At 39.2% G+C, this 17848-nt stretch overlaps 1 long non-coding RNA gene across 1 annotated transcript; it reads right to left on the bottom strand.

Annotated features, from left to right (window-relative positions):
* Positions 1-204: 204 nt before the first annotated feature.
* Positions 205-13712, bottom strand: LOC114322099 (uncharacterized). The gene is made up of 3 exons (XR_014335972.1): positions 13368-13712; positions 1112-1191; positions 205-731 (listed from the first exon to the last, which is right to left on the bottom strand). It is a non-coding gene; the product is annotated as an uncharacterized LOC114322099 (long non-coding RNA).
* Positions 13713-17848: the final 4136 nt, after the last annotated feature.

Below are 17848 nucleotides of genomic sequence, written 5' to 3'. Positions count from 1 at the left end.
AGGTTTGCATTAATTGTCTGTTCCCAGTGAATATTCAGAGTTGTTTCATTTGAATATAATGAAGTGGATGATAAGAGGCTCAGGAGCCCACATCTCCATGTAAGAATAACTCTCTTTCATTCAACCTATTACTAAGCCCAATAAGCTTATATATTATAAAAATCAAGCTACTTCAGTTCTACTCGTTATCAGCTCAATCAAAACTTGTTTGAAATTGGCTTGAAAAGTAAACATGCCAAGCTTGAACATATTTTGGAAGCTCGTTAAGTTTTTAAATCAAGCTTGAATAACCTACTACTTAGCTCAACTCAGCTCATTTACAACCCTATATGTGTTTCAGTTGAGGACATGATGCATCTTCTGAAAATAAGTGGGATTGTAAAAGACACACTGACTTGTTGGGGGAGAAAATGTAAGGAAGCTAGAGGGAATTTGAATGGTCACAAGTGTTGCTTATCAAAGGAAGAATTAAAAGTGTCATCAATCAACTAGTTTACTCAGAACAAGCTTTTCCACCACAACGTGAAAAATCATATTATTTTGAACTTGAAAGCCGAAATATATGCCATATTAGTGTATAAGGCAACGATAACAAAACTTGAAATTACAAGGACATAAGGGTCCAACCTAAAAGCAGATATGTGGCATTTGGAGACGAGCATCACTTAAGCTTCACTTCTCTTGTTGGTGGGTCCAATTGCAAATAGTAGAATGGTTCCGTTGGTTCTTCGCTGCACACGAAACATTCAATCAATTGATTAGCAGCAACAATTACTTCAGAATGTAATGGAACAATTGAAATTAGAATTAAGCAATTAGTTATCTCAAAGAGTATAAAAGACTTCAAATTATTATGCGATGGAAATTTTGGTCAATGAAGCAACTTCTAACAAATTATAATCTACATGTCTGGTATTCTATGTGATTAATTGCCAATGAAAAGCTTTCAGTGACCAATTAGAAAATTCTGAATATTTAAAGAAGACATAATCTTAGATGCTTCATGAGCATGTCAAAAGAATGTACTATAGTATAAATGAATGAAAAATAAAAAATAAAAATAAAAAATCATCTTTTTTCGGATAAGTCGTCCAAATGAAAGAAAACATACCCAAGTTTTGAGCGCATGCATTGCCAGAAGAGCTTGAAAGGACCAGGAATTGTCTTAAATGGGTTACCTTCAAAGCATGCCTACACAACACGACTGAAATGAACTCAAAATGTACTAAAATTGAGCATAAACTTAATAGTGAAACTTCAAATACAAGGCCATCATAATACATGCCGACAAAGGTCAATTAGTCGCAATCTGTTTCCACTTAAACATCGCGTTTTGTTTGGGATGCCTACCATCTCCTCGCACATCTAAGCATTATTGGTTATTTTCATCTCCTTGCGAAACGGTCATTTTGAATTTTCTATAAATGAACTTACTTCTACTTTATTCCGTGGTTTCAAGGGAAACAAAAACGGAAAACAACAACGAAGGCCGAAATGTGAATCAAAATTATAAAATAGGGGCTTGATAGGAAAACTTTAAGAAAACTTTGAAAAATACAATATGAAACATTAGAAGACTTCCACGATAAATAGACATGCGACATAAAATGATGAGTTTGATCCTCCACTTCTATGCATTGGGGTTCCTTGTATGTGTATGTGTTTAGGTAATGGCTAATATAAATGCCAAAACCAGTATTACATATTCAATCAAGAAAGTCGATTAACTCTAGCAAAATATTGTACAACATCCAGTTAAAATAATACTAATTTTAACAATGGTAGCATGCAAGTCCAATAGTATGAAGCTAAGACATACTACAAACTGTTACACAAGAATCTTTGTGAAATTGAAAAGGGTATGAGCTTTTAAAGTCCCTTTCAAGGTAGGTTGTACGTGTGGATTGTAGCTCTTAGGAAGATTTTGTAAATTTACAATTGCATTTGAAGACGACATGTTCCCCTAAATTGAAGTTCAAAGTGCAAGGAGGTGAGGGAGTTAGAGGACCATCTCCCTTTGTAAAGTGGCTAGCGAGGTTTGGAATTGCTCTGGGTTAGTTTCATGCAGACTGGGTGTTTTCTACGTTGGTGGGTGGAGGCTGAGTTATCTCAAAGTTGGTGGGAAGTAGAGTAAGTAGAAGGAGAATCGAACTAAGGAATGAAGCCCTTTATCTGGAGCATTTGAGTAAAGAGACTTTCATGCTTCTAAGGAGTTGAGTCAATTGACAAGAAGGCGAAGGACAAATTTAAGAGTTTGATATGTAGTTGAGCCCACAAAGAGTTTAGTCCTTCAGTTGATGATTTTAAGAATTTTCTGACGATGTACATTAAAATAGCTAAAAGATACAGTCAATAAATTCTAAAGATAAAAGTAAAATAAACTAAAAATCCAACCAAATGAGGGATGGTCCTAATGAAACAACTATAGAAGCACTATAATGCCTTTTTATAACGCCCTCAAAATTAAACCCATAATATACATAACATTGACATGCATTATTTAAAGAAAACAATTTATTCATTCATTCATCAGAGTATTACTAAATAACAACATTACATGTAACATCAAATTAAATGCCTTATGGGCTTACATCTTTCCAAGCCAACACTTGGACACAAAATATGAGTTCTAACTCAAATACAAATAAAGCCCTAGGCTTGATTATTTATCAAATAAAAACAAACAACTAAAAATAGTCTTCAAAATCCAAATCCTTCCAAGCTAAGTTCTGGGAGGTAGCTTATCACCTGGACCTAAAAATGATGTTCCCATAAAGGGTGAGCCACAGCCCAGTAGAAATATACTAAACCAATTATAAGCAATGAATAAAGCTATGGTATTCAATAGATGGTTAACGAAGGTAATCATTTACATCATTATACAGTTTCATGACACTAATGTCTAAGACATGTTTTACTTTCCAACATTATCAATATGGCTCAGAACCTGGCCAATCTTACAACAGTGAACCATACATAATATATTCACATTCATCCAGTGTCAACAAACAGATGAGACTCAGGCTCAAATCAAACACTTCATACTTCCAGTTTGATACACATTTTAGTGTTGTATCAATAAAACACTTCAATATAAATAAGCACACACAAAAGTGTGGCTAATGGAGTCCATCCCCTATCTCCTCCCAAACAAAAATCCGGTTTAGAGGTCCATCCCCTATCTTCCCCTAAACCGTGGAGTACATCCCCTATCTCCTCTCACACAAAACAATGTATGCAAACACATAACATATACAACACACAATCAATACACACAATGTCTGTATTAATTCAGCTGTCAAAATTGATGACTTAATCAATGATTAGTTTCAGTTATCCCTAATCCACATGCAGTGTCTACAACAATCACGACTATCCTCCACCGATAGCCCAAACAGTTATTTCTAGACTTGGAAAATAAATATACCAACAATTCAATAGGCGAGTGATTTACATTATCCAACTACACCATTTAATCAATAAATTTCCCAATTTCATGGATTTAACCAAATTCCCCAATTTCCTTAAATTAATTACTCAAATCAATTTATTAATTCAACAAAATTTCCAAAGTGTCCCCAACCTATCAAAATACCAAAACTTAGAACAAAGCGTATAAAATGGAGTAGGAAATCCCTACCTCGAAGAAAATAACTCGTATGGAGAAGATGGAGATGAAGACCAAAGACCAACGTGCTCCAAATTCCAAGTTTCTCAGATTAAAACGAAGCCCTCAACTCACTCTAACTTTTTAATAAAAGACCTAGGTTAGATACTCACCCTAGGTAGATCAATTCTAAGAGAGAAGGCAAGTTTAGAGAGAGAGAAAGAGAAAGAAACCCTCAAGGGGCGGTTTTTAAAAGTTAAGAAGGAAAAATTAGGTCAAAAAGTGATTCAAAAGTGAAATCACGGACTGATGTAGTCGACTCTACGCTCGAGCGTAGAAAGCCCCGCTCGAGCGTAAGACACAGACTCACGCTCGAGCGTGAAGAAAGCCGCTCGAGCGTCGATTGCACACTTCCAGAAGTTCTGCAGGCGATGACACCCGCTCGAGCGTCAAACTATCCGCTCGAGCGGAGGAACAAAAACAAGGGATCACGCTCGAGCGTAAAAATTACCGCTCGAGCGGACGATCTGCAGATTTAAAGTACTGGGAGATGGAAAATCACGCTCGAGCGTAGAAGCAACAACGAAGGGCCCGCTCGAGCGTTAAAACTTACGCTCGAGCGTGAAGGCCAAAATCTGGGCATCACCTATTGGCATCTAAATTCAACCAACCTGTATCAGACCCGCCCAACACAATCTATACTTCAAATACAAAGAGATTAAAGGACAACAACAACCAATAAATGATGACAGGATCCACGGAACCTAAGTCTGGATACAATAATCTAAAGAGAAAAGACCGGGGTCGCTATAACCTCCCCTCCTTAAAAGAATTTCGTCCCCGAAATTAAGCACAAGGTTTCGACAACAAGTTTTCTCAAATTCCAACGATATGATAACTCACTAATAAACAACTTGACCCAACACCGGCCATTCCATCTCTTAACAAAGAGGCATGACACAATATGCAAAACAAACATATATTTCAACCTGCATTAACACTATGCAATTTTCTTTCAATTTCAACAATTTTCAATATATTCAACATATACAATGTTCCATTAAACTTCCATTTCGAGGCAAGTTCCAAAATATTTCCATTAACCAAAACATTCTCAATGTTTTACAGCTTAAGACATATATAGAAAGCTTTAAAGTTCGACAATATTACAAAATCTAACTACAAGATTACAAATCAATAAACATGTCCGAATATTTCTCGCGGACTTCCAACTCACGTTCCCAAGTGGCTTCCTCCACCCCGTGATGTTTCCACAAAACTTTCACCAAAGGAATGGTCTTGCCTCGCAAGACTTGATCCCGCTTATCCAAGACCCTAACCGGTCTCTCCTCATACGAGACATCCTCATCAACTACTAAATCGGTCCAATCCAATACATGTGATGGATCCGGCTCATACTTCCGAAGCATACTCACATGAAACACGTCATGTACTCCGGACAACTGCGGCGGCAAAGCTAAACGATAAGCAGTCTCGCCAATCCTCTCAAGGATCTCAAAAGGACCAATGAATCGAGGGGACAACTTCCCGCTCTTCCCAAACCTCATCAATCCCCGTCTTGGTGATATCTTCAAAAAGACATGATCACTCACCTCAAACACCAAAGGTCTCCTCCTACGGTCGGCATAAGATTTCTGACGACTCTGGGCTGTAACAAGCCTCTTACGGATAAGCTCAACCTTCTCCGTCGTTTCCCTCACTAACTCCGGACCCAACAGAGGTGCATCACCCACCTCGGCCCAACAAACAGAAGACCTACACGGTCGGCCGTATAAGGCCTCAAACGGTGCCATACCGATACTAGACTGGAAGCTGTTGTTGTAGGCAAACTCCACTAATGGCAAGTGCCTCTCCCATGACCCGCTAAAGTCAAGAACACAACCCCGAAGCATATCTTCAAGGATCTGAATAGTACGCTCGGACTGCCCATCAGTCTGAGGATGATAAGCTGTGCTAAAGGTCAACTTAGTACCTAAGGCACTCTGCAAGCTCTGCCATAATCTGGCAGTAAAACGAGGGTCCCTATCAGAGACGATCGTCACTGGAACCCCGTGCAACCTCACTATGTCCCGAATATACAAGTCGGCAAGATGATCTACTGAATCTCTAATGCGCATAGGAATGAAGTGCGCCGACTTAGTCAACCGGTCTACAACCACCCAAATAGCATCACTGCCCCGCTGAGTCCTCGGAAGACCTACAACAAAGTCCATAGTGACATGCTCCCACTTCCACTCGACAATAGGCAAGGGTTGCAACAAACCCGCTGGCCTTTGATGTTCGGCCTTCACTTGCTGACAAGTAAGGCACTTAGACACGAAAGCTGCCACATCTCTCTTCATACCCCGCCACCAAAACTGGCGACAAAATCCCGATACATCTTAGTACCTCCCGGATGCACCGCAAGGCGTGAATGATGAAACTCTCGGAGTACCTCCTCTCGACAAGACTCCGGCACAAACAGACGGTCTCGGTATCTCACACTCAAGTCGGGACACACCGTCAAACCCTTCTCAACCTTCCCACCAGAAATCTTCTCACGGAGGGATTCTACCTCAAGGTCACCCCTCTGAGCCTCTAACACTCGAGTCACAAGTGTAGGCTGCGCAACAACAGAAAACAAGGCCGCAGCCTCAACGGATTCGCCCAGAAGCAAATCAAACTCTCCAAGTGCACCTAACATCTCTCACTCTCGGATGGCTACACTAGCTATGTCACCAACAGGTTTCCTGCTAAGGGCGTCGGCCACCACATTGGCCTTTCCCGGATGATAATGCAATTCAAAGTCATAATCCTCAATAAATTCCATCCACCTCCTCTGCCTCAAGTTCAAGTCTTTCTGTGTGAACAGATATTTCAGACTCTTATGATTCGAGAATGCCTCGAACCTCTCACCGTAAAGATAATGTCTCCAAATCTTCAAGGCAAATATCACAGCTGCTAACTCTAAATCATGCGTAGGGTAATTCTTCTCGTGAACTTTTAACTGACGTGAGCCATAGGCAACCACTTTCCCCTCTTGCATCAACACACAACCAAGACCCTCTCGTGAGGCGTCACAATAGACTGCATAACACAACCCTCTCTCCGGAATAATCAAGACTGGAGCAGTGGTCAGTCTAACTTTCAACTCCTGGAACGACTTTTCACAAGTCTCACTCCAAACAAATTTGACTCCCTTCCGAGTCAATCTAGTCAAAGGCGAAGCTAATCTGGAGAAATCTCTTACAAACCGGCGATAATACCCAGCTAATCCCAGAAAACTGCGGATCTCAAACACACTCTTAGGCTGTGCCCAATCTTGCACTGCCTCTGTCTTGGATGTATCAACAGACACACCTTCCCTAGAAACTACATGGCCTAAGAACTTCACCTCCTCTAGCCAGAACTCACACTTCCCAAACTTAGCATAAAGCTGATGGGCTCTAAGTAAATCAAGCACCACCCTCAAGTGTTCCTCGTGCTCTTCCTCTGAAGGTGAATAGATAAGGATGTCGTCCACGAAGACGACTACAAAACGATCTAGAAATTCCCGGAATATCCGGTTCATCAAATCCATAAATACTGACGGTGCATTGGTGAGCCCAAATGGCATCACCAAAAACTCATAGTGGCCATACCGCGTACGGAATGCCGTCTTTGGAATATCCTCCTCCCTGACTCTCAACTGATGATAACCCGATCTCAAGTCTATCTTCAAGAAACAACGGGAACCTTTCAACTGATCGAACAGATCATCTATACGAGGCATAGGGTACTTATTCTTAACCGTAGCCCGATTCAATTTTCGGTAATCTATACAAAGTCTCAAAGCACCACCTTTCTTTTTAACAAAGAGGGCCGGTGCTCCCCAAGGCGAAACACTAGGACGTATATAACCTTTATCTAGCAACTCCTGGAGTTGGATCTTCAACTCAACTAACTCAGCTGGGGCAAAACGATAAGGTGCCATAGAAATCGGCGTCGTGCCGGGCACTAAGTCAATAGAGAATTCAATCTCTCGATGCGATGGCAAACCAACAAGATCCTCGGGAAAGACGTCCGAGTACTCACAAACCACCCTTGGCAACACAATCTGAGTCTCACCATCCTCACTAATCGAAAGGTTAGCAAGTAGACCACTAAGCTCACTCCGTCCTCGCGGAACATACCCCGGTGGCAAAACACTACCAACACGGTCCCCCAGAAAATGAAAACACTCACCATTCACGGTACAACAAGTGACTCTCTGGCGGTAGCAATCAATAACTGCCCGGTATGACGATAACCAGTCCATACCCAAAATAACATCGAAACCACTCATAGGCATAACTACAAAGGAAAATGGGATTCTATGGTAATCAACCTCTATATCACAACCCCTAACATCGTGTTTCAAAATCAATTCACCCCCAAGAGGCGACACTACACAAATAGGAGATGCTAACTATGCTAACTCCAACTCCAAAACAGATGCAAATGCAGCAGACACAAAGGAATGAGATGCACCCGTATCAATCAAAACATTAGCAACCGAGTTGCAAAACAAGAAAGTACCTCTCACAACAGATGGAGCCGGTACAAGATCCTGCGCGGTAACAGCATACACGCGCCCAGACGACCTCTGATCAACCTGCTCACCCCTAGGAGCATAAGATTGCTGCACCGACTGAGACGATGAAGCCCCCTGATTGGCCCTCGAGGCCTGACCCGACTGAGCTGGCTGTTGACCCTGAATCTGCCTCAAACCAGATGCACCAGGTGTGCCACCCAACTGCGGGCAATACCTCTTCATATGCCCTGGCTGACCACACTGATAACACAAGAGTGGCTGGCCTCTACCCTGACTCTGGCTCTGAGATCGAGCCGAAGATGATGCTGCTCTCTGCACTCCTCCCCTCTGAGGACAAACTGGAGACTTGTGGCCCAGCTGGCCACACTTGAAGCAGGTAATGTCTCCTTGACTGCCTTTCCCCGAACTAGCACTCGGCACAGGAAAAGTCGATCTAGAAAAGCTACTCTGAGACTGTTGAGGATTAAAACCCTTCTGTCTCCTACCATCACTCTGACCATCCTGACTCCTCTTGGAGCCCTTCTGTTCTTCCTCCTCCTCTTGCATCATGATTTCCATGTGGGCTGCAGCATCAACCAAACGCCCATAATCCCGAATCATAGTTCCCCCAACTCTCAGCTTGAGGCCACGCCTCAACTTCTTCTCAAACTCAATACAACGGTGTTCCTCAGACGCCACCAATTCAGGTGCAAACCTGGACAAACTAGTAAATGCAGCCTCAAACTCGGCCACTGAAGAACTCGACTGCTTAAGCTGGCAGAACTGGTCTCTCAGCTTCTCCCTAACTGCTGGAGATAAGAACTTCTCCTGGAAAGCATTCACAAAAGCCTCCCATGTACCTCCTATACGACCCTTAGTGAACTTCCACCACTGACCCGCATCCCCCTTCAACTGGAATGATGCCAAGGTCACCTTCAACCCCTCGTCTTCGATGCCAAGCATCTCAAACGTCTTCGTTGTCTGTTCGAGCCATTCATCTGCCTTAAGCGGCTCTTTAGGATCACCCACAAATTCATCCGGATTAGACCGGAAGAACTCCCTCTTCAGAAAGGAAGGTCCTGCATCTGCAGCAACATCCCGAGCTTGATTCTCAGCTCTGAGAATGCCTACTGACTCCTTGAATGCCCCTGCTATCTCTCGGGCTAGAGCGCCCATATCCTGCCGGCCTACTGGTTCGGCCACATTGGCCTGGCCAATTCCCTCCTGAACTGCCGGAATCTCCTCTGGCACCGGTACCTCCTGCCTACCCGGCCTACCACGCCTACCGCGTCCTCGTCCTCGTCCTGACATCCTAATAAAGGAAACAAAGACGTTAGCACATTAATAAATGTGCCGAAACTAAACACTCGCGTCCTAATGCATTGGACAAAAATAATTCATTCCACGTAAGCACATAATCACATAAGCACCTACGAATTTCATTCCTGGATAATAATAGTCCCGAAGCGTTACTATAGTTCCGGTTGGAAACAGCATTGATCAAGTGCCTTTCCAACAAGACTACTAGAAACTCAAGGGTCCAATTAACATCCTAGAAACTACGTTCCATACCCACATAATCACATAAACATGTTATCATATAAGCACATAACAGTACATCTAAGTCTCTATCAAACGAGACGAACCCATTGTGATACTAATCACTTCCCACGTACCCAAAGTATTCGAACCCGGTACGCTCTGATACCAAGTTGTAACGCCCTCAAAATTAAACCCATAATATACATAACATTGACATGCATTATTTAAAGAAAACAATTTATTCATTCATTCATCAGAGTATTACTAAATAAAAACATTACATGTAACATCAAATTAAATGCCTTATGGGCTTACATCTTTCCAAGCCAACACTTGGACACAAAATATGAGTTCTAACTCAAATACAAATAAAGCCCTAGGCTTGATTATTTATCAAATAAAAACAAACAACTAAAAATAGTCTTCAAAATCCAAATCCTTCCAAGCTAAGTTCTGGGAGGTAGCTTATCACCTGGACCTGAAAATGATGTTCCCATAAAGGGTGAGCCACAGCCCAGTAGAAATATACTAAACCAATTATAAGCAATGAATAAAGCTATGGTATTCAATAGATGGTTAACGAAGGTAATCATTTACATCATTATACAGTTTCATGACACTAATGTCTAAGACATGTTTTACTTTCCAACATTATCAATATGGCTCAGAACCTGGCCAATCTTACAACAGTGAACCATACATAATATATTCACATTCATCCAGTGTCAACAAACAGATGAGACTCAGGCTCAAATCAAACACTTCATACTTCCAGTTTGATACACATTTTAGTGTTGTATCAATAAAACACTTCAATATAAATAAGCACACACAAAAGTGTGGCTAATGGAGTCCATCCCCTATCTCCTCCCAAACAAAAATCCGGTTTAGAGGTCCATCCCCTATCTTTCCCTAAACCGTGGGGTACATCCCCTATCTCCTCCCACACAAAACAATGTATGCAAACACATAACATATACAACACACAATCAATACACACAATGTCTGTATTAATTCAGCAGTCAAAATTGATGACTTAATCAATGATTAGTTTCAGTTATCCCTAATCCACATGCAGTGTCTACAACAATCACGACTATCCTCCACCGATAGCCCAAACAGTTATTTCTAGACTTGGAAAATAAATATACCAACAATTCAATAGGCGAGTTATTTACATTATCCAACTACACCATTTAATCAATAAATTTCCCAATTTCATGGATTTAACCAAATTCCCCAATTTCCTTAAATTAATTACTCAAATCAATTTATTAATTCAACAAAATTTCCAAAGTGTCCCCAACCTATCAAAATACCAAAACTTAGAACAAAGCGTATAAAATGGAGTAGGAAATCCCTACCTCGAAGAAAATAACTCGTATGGAGAAGATGGAGATGAAGACCAAAGACCAACGTGCTCCAAATTCCAAGTTTCTCAGATTAAAACGAAGCCCTCAACTCACTCTAACTTTTTAATAAAAGACCTAGGTTAGATACTCACCCTAGGTAGATCAATTCTAAGAGAGAAGGCAAGTTTAGAGAGAGAGAAAGAGAAAGAAACCCTCAAGGGGCGGTTTTTAAAAGTTAAGAAGGAAAAATTAGGTCAAAAAGTGATTCAAAAGTGAAATCACGGACTGATGTAGTCGACTCTACGCTCGAGCGTAGAAAGCCCCGCTCGAGCGTAAGACACAGACTCACGCTCGAGCGTGAAGAAAGCCGCTCGAGCGTCGATTGCACACTTCCAGAAGTTCTGCAGGCGATGACACCCGCTCGAGCGTCAAACTCTCCGCTCGAGCGGAGGAACAAAAACAAGGGATCACGCTCGAGCGTAAAAATTACCGCTCGAGCGGACGATCTGCAGATTTAAAGTACTGGGAGATGGAAAATCACGCTCGAGTGTAAAAACTCCCGCTCGAGCGTAGAAGCAACAACGAAGGGCCCGCTCGAGCGTTAAAACTTACGCTCGAGCGTGAAGGCCAAAATCTGGGCATCACCTATTGGCATCTAAATTCAACCAACCTGTATCAGACCCGCCCAACACAATCTATACTTCAAATACAAAGAGATTAAAGGACAACAACAACCAATAAATGATGACAGGATCCACGGAACCTAAGTCCGGATACAATAATCTAAAGAGAAAAGACCGGGGTCGCTATACTTTTGCTCCCGAGGAGTATGCCTAGGAAGACCCATACTTAATCATATAAGCCTTGACTTATGTTTTGTGTGAACCTCTAAAAATATTTCTAAAACTGTAATCTTTACCCTATACAGCTTTAGAAAACACAACCTCACCAGAAAAGGGTCCCTCAACAAGTAAGATTGTTTTTGAAAGACACCTTCATTCAATCCCCTTTTTGCCACACTTACAGGCATCATTCTCAAAGAAGTTTCTAAAAGATATATCATTCGTTCTCAAACCCCAAAACCCTAGCACACTAATTCTTTGGAGAAACACCTATTCATGATGACATGCCACAAAAAACTTCTCCATCGCAGTACCTTTTCAAGTTTCATATGGTTAAAGAAGAATCCACTGGATTATCAAATAAATAAGAAATCAATCTTTTTCATAAGTACAACATCCCTATTTTCGTAGTTTTCTACTACTAATTCAAAGCAGTGATCCTTTTCTGAAGGTCTAGCGACATCACAGTTGATTGGAAAAATCATTCCTTAATTCCTTAATATTGCATTCTTCTGGTTACAAAGTTCGAGTGAATTAGAAACATTATAAAGCGGCATAATTCAATAAGTTTTGAGTAGTAATCACCTTTTGGGTCTTGATAAATCTGCATAATTTTGAAGGGGAAGTACTCTAGGCTCATAAGCTTAAACAGATCCTTCTGCTTTCTTTCTACTTTCTTGCCTAGTAGTAGTTACTTTGTTCCCTTATGGAAGTTCAAGCCTTCGGTAATTGGCATTTCCTTTTAAACTCTTTCGATGCATCTTAGTATTAATGGTTCATCCATCATATATAACAACAACAAAAATAAAAAATAAAAAAAGAGCACATTGGAATAAGGATATCATCAAACAAAATTTCCTACAACTCACAACATAACATCATCAGGTAACAAATCGTTTGAGATTCATCAATCTCTCATCAGAGAATATCTGTAAAAATTACTTGATTATGTATAATCTACATACACAGGACTGATTTTTGAAAAATATGGAAAAACTTGTTTTTTTTTTAATTTTTATCAGAATGAGTTTACTTGTCACTTAAATCAATTCAATTGTGTCTAACTCTCTTAATTTCCAGACTTGCTAAAAATAAAAAGCTCAAATTACAACCAAACACAACTTTGACTCAGTACACATTGCAAAGCACAAAACAAATGAGAGCATTAAAACCCAAAACTAGTTCTTCAGATGCCCCAATTCAAACATTGAACACCAACCCACATTGCCCATACCTGTTCTCTAATCAAATAGTGTATATGAAACATATATGGAAAAAAGAAGAAATTTTGGTATGCCAATAGGCACAACGTTGCACTACCTTCCACCAATTTATATACCTAACATAAATATAATGGATTCGACTGTCAAATTCAATCATAATAATAGAAAGTACGTGACATATATCTTATCTGCATACAAAAATTACTCGAAACAAGGGTTTGAGGGTTTAAAGGGGAAGAGAAAGCTTACTTGGATGACATCTCGATCATTGCATCTGTGGGCCTTTGGCTGCCGACAATCTCCCTCGGGAGTGCCCCATGGGCTCTCTCTTCTAGGTACGGGTCTCGTACTACTACCACTGCTCATCTTCTCTGTCTCTTCTCAATCTTCTCTTCGCCTTTCTTTCCCTAAATTTGTGTTTGTGTATCTGGGTTGGGAACCAAAATGGCGAGCTACAAAAGGGTCCTAATCTCAGCCCTTGGTTGGAACTTGGATGTAAGAAAAATTGATAAAATTGAGCTGATCGATTGTAATAGACCGAAATTTTAATTTTTGGTCTGTTTTTATAATATACAGTTTGTTTCGATTTTGAAATTTTTTATATCAATATAAATTAAACTGATCAAATATTATATTTAAATATTTTCATACTATAATTTTTTAACAGTATATGTGAAGTAATTGATATAATACACTTTTGTGATAAAAATTAGGGGAAAAAAATATTTATAAAGTAATTTTCATAGTTTTATTTATTTATTTTCAATGTAAAATTCTATAATCTACTATAAAACATTTTAAAATTTTATGTAAATTTCTCTTTTACATCAAATTGACAAAAACGATAAAACCAAACAGTAGTATAAGGTCTGTATTCGTTTCTCAATCATAAAAATCAAAAGGATCAATTTGATTCTAAATATACTCTTAATACTGATCGAACCGAACCGTTTACACCTCTTTAGAACTTGGAACCACAATCTATTGATCATCGACTATACTTTCAATGGGTTAGGATCCAATTATTTGGAGGGTCCATGTAACGCCCTCAAATTAATAGCATTAAACTCATTAAATAAGACATGCATTGACACTCAAATGTTCCATATTCTTTCATATATCAGAGTTTCATTACAAAAGGTATTACATGTTAACAACAAAAGCAAATGCCTTACAGGCTTACAGCTTTCCAAGTTAACACTTGGTTACACCAAAAGAGTACTAACTCGTACACATTAAGCCCTTGGCTTGTATTTACATGTAATACATCAAAAAGTAAAATCGACACCAGTGTGTCCGCCTCTAGCCTCCCTAGCTATGTCCTTGGAGGTGGCATGCTTCCTGTACCTGAAAATGATATTCCCGTATAGGGTGAGCCACAGCCCAGTAGAAATACACTAAACCAACCATGAACAATGACTAAAATCTTAGCAATTGATAGATGGTCAACACTGATACATTCACATAAATCACACATTTATGCCATACGACTAATGAGTCCAAATTACTTTTCACTTTCTCTTTTCAACAGATAAGCATATAAGCTATATCCACATTCTACAACAGATATGTTTAACAACAAAATCCACAGATAAGCATATAAGCTATATCCACACTCTACAACAGATATGTATAACAACAATATCCACAGATAAGCATATAAGCTATATCCACACTTCACAAAGATAAGCATATGAGCTCTATCTTCCCTTTTCTAGATAAGCATATGAGCTCTATCTACGGAGTTCATCCCCTATCTTCTCCCAACACTAACCGGTTTAGAGTGAGAAGCTCTGAAAATGACTTTTGGAAAAATAAGAGAGAGAAAAGATCTTGAAAAAGTGATCCAAAAGTCAGATCTCGGATCTATATAAAAGTCTCTCCGCTCGAGCGTCAAAACCCCCGCTCGAGCGTCACTCACAGACTTCCGCTCGAGCGACCAAACTCCAGCTCGAGCGCCGGATACACACTCCCAGCACTTTTACAGAATCAGGTCTCCGCTCGAGCGCCAACTCCCCCGCTCGAGCGTCACATACAACACTCCCGCTCGAGCGGTCAATCCCACGCTCGAGCGTCCAACACTACACAGGAAATACTGGATTAGTGTATTCTCCGCTCGAGCGCCAGAAACCCCCGCTCGAGCGGACAGGCAAAAATCTGGGCAACTAGTTTTGGTTTCTAGACTTAACCAACTTGCAACAAACCTGCCCAACACATCCTATAACTCAAACACAAAGTAAAAAGGATGCAACCAAGATAAACAACAACTACCCACATCCACGGACACATGTCCGGATCACTGTTCAACAAGGGTAAACCCGGGATCGCTATAGTCCAAGTGGAATTCAGGAATATATATATATATATATATATATATTTATGAAAAAAATTATAATTTTTATTATTAATATTTATAAAATTTCTCATTAATTTATAATTATTTTTTAATAGTTTTCCTTATTTGAATCCACTCTATTTATTTATTTATTCTTTTTAAGAATTTGTTCACATAAACTCTCTGAGTATATGTTAAAAAACTTTAAAAAGCAATTGAAATTCAAGTGAATTATCAAATATTTTACTAAATACATACATGAATGTGAAATTCGTGTAAGTATTTAATAAAATATTTAATAATTCATTTGAATCCCAATTGCTTTTTTAAGTATTTAATAAAATATTTGATAATTCATTTGAATTATCAAATATTTTATTAAATATTTACATGAATTTCACACTCATGTAAGTACTTAGTAAAATATTTGATAATTTATTTAGATTTTTTACCATTTTTTTAATTTAAAAAGATGTTACATTATGTGTAAAAATAAGTGAAGTAAAAAAAATTTATAATTTTTTTACACCATTTTACAATGTATTTTAAAGATACATTTTAAAAAAAAAATTAATAATAAAAAATCAAAGTAGACTAAAAGAACCATATGTTTGGATTTTTATTTATTTATTTATTTTTTGACCAACTCCCTCTAATAATAATTTGCCCATACAACTATGCTTTTTTTCTTTTTCCTTTTTTAACATTCCATATAACCATACTTGATAAAAGGGAAATTTTACTATACACACCTTTTAAAAGGGATGTACTATATGCACATCTAGTTATGTTATTTTTTTAATTATGACCAATTTTTTTTTTTTTAGTTATGACTTATGAGATCTTTATTTATGTCTCATGTGATATTTCATTATATTTTATTTTAATTATGACTCAAAAAGTATGAAATTATATCATTTTCTCTTTAGATATAAGGTGCGTATGGTACATAATCTTTTTAATAAAATATACTTATAATTGCTTTGGCCTAGGAATGGCAACGGGCCGGGCCGGGCCCGGGGATCACCCTCCCCGTCCCTGGCCCCGATCCCCGGCAGGGAATCCATTAACCCCCCCTACCTCACCCCCTAAGGGGATCGGGTTTCCCCGACCCCGGTTTATCCCCGTACTCATCATCAACAACATCATTCACAATCAGCAACATCATCAAAAAAAAAAGTTCAAAAATCATCAACATAAAAACCATCAACGGCAGCAAGCAACATCATCAAAAAAAAAAAAAAATCATCAACACATCATCAAGGCAGCAACATCATCAAAAAATAAATAAATAAAGTAGAGACAGATCTGGCGGAGGAAGGACGAAGTCGGTGGTGGCGGTGGCGGTGGCGAGATCTTCTCAGATCTGTCGTGGCAGAGAGAGGAGGAGGCGGATGAGGAGGAGACGAGAGGCGACGCCGACGGAGGAAAAGGCAAGAGGCGACGGAGGACAAGGCCGCGAGAGATGACGGAGGAGAGATTGAGTGAGTGAGAGGGATGAGATACGGTGAGGAAAGGAAGAGAGATCAGAGGAGGTGAGAGAGAGAGAGAGAGAGAGAGAGAGAGAGAGAGAGAGAGAGATGAAAGAGATAAGAAGAGAGAGAGAGTGTAGATATTTTAATGAAAGAGATGAGGTAGAATCAGTATAAAGCATATTATATTATATTATATTATATTATATTATATTATATGCCTAAAGCATATTATATTATATATATATGTAATACGTCGGGGACAGCCGAGTCGGGGCCGGGGATTTGGCACTTATCACCATTCCCAGCCCGAAATTAATCAGGGAATAATTTTTGAATACCATCCCCGTCCCGTCGGGGGTATTTTTTGGGGAAAAACCGTTCAAATCGGGATAGGGGGATCGGGTCCCCGTTGGGCCGGTTTCAAATTGCCATCCCTACTTTGGCCTTCAAATTTAGAGTTACCAGTAAAATTATCAAATAAACTACACACCATATAAGTCATACTTCATGGATGTAATGTGTAACCAAGGTTTTAAAAACCGGACCGGTGAGTGAACCGGAAAAAAGATTCGGGTGGACGGGTCACCAGTTCAACCGTTGGGTTGAACCGGATTTAACCGTGACGTCTAAAAAATATAAATTAACAATGTAAATATTAAATTTTCAATTTTTTTTAAAAAAAATTCTTAAATATTTTTAGTGATGTTTTTCTATATTTAAAAAAATTTCTTAAAAATAAGTCATAACACTTCACATACTAACAACAAATAAAATTAAAGATGAAAATTTAGCCGTTAAAAACAACAATCATATCATAGTAATAAAAATTACGAAAGCATCCAACTAAAGCAATCCATAAAACATAAGTTACAAATAAGACAAAACTAAGTCCAAACTGACATAAAATAAACCCGCAAGTC

The sequence above is a fragment of the Camellia sinensis genome, chromosome 7 (assembly GCF_055761805.1).
Source record: "Camellia sinensis isolate YWXY chromosome 7, ASM5576180v1, whole genome shotgun sequence".
Taxonomy (NCBI): Eukaryota; Viridiplantae; Streptophyta; class Magnoliopsida; order Ericales; family Theaceae; genus Camellia; species Camellia sinensis.
This window is presented reverse-complemented; position numbering and strand designations above follow the sequence as displayed.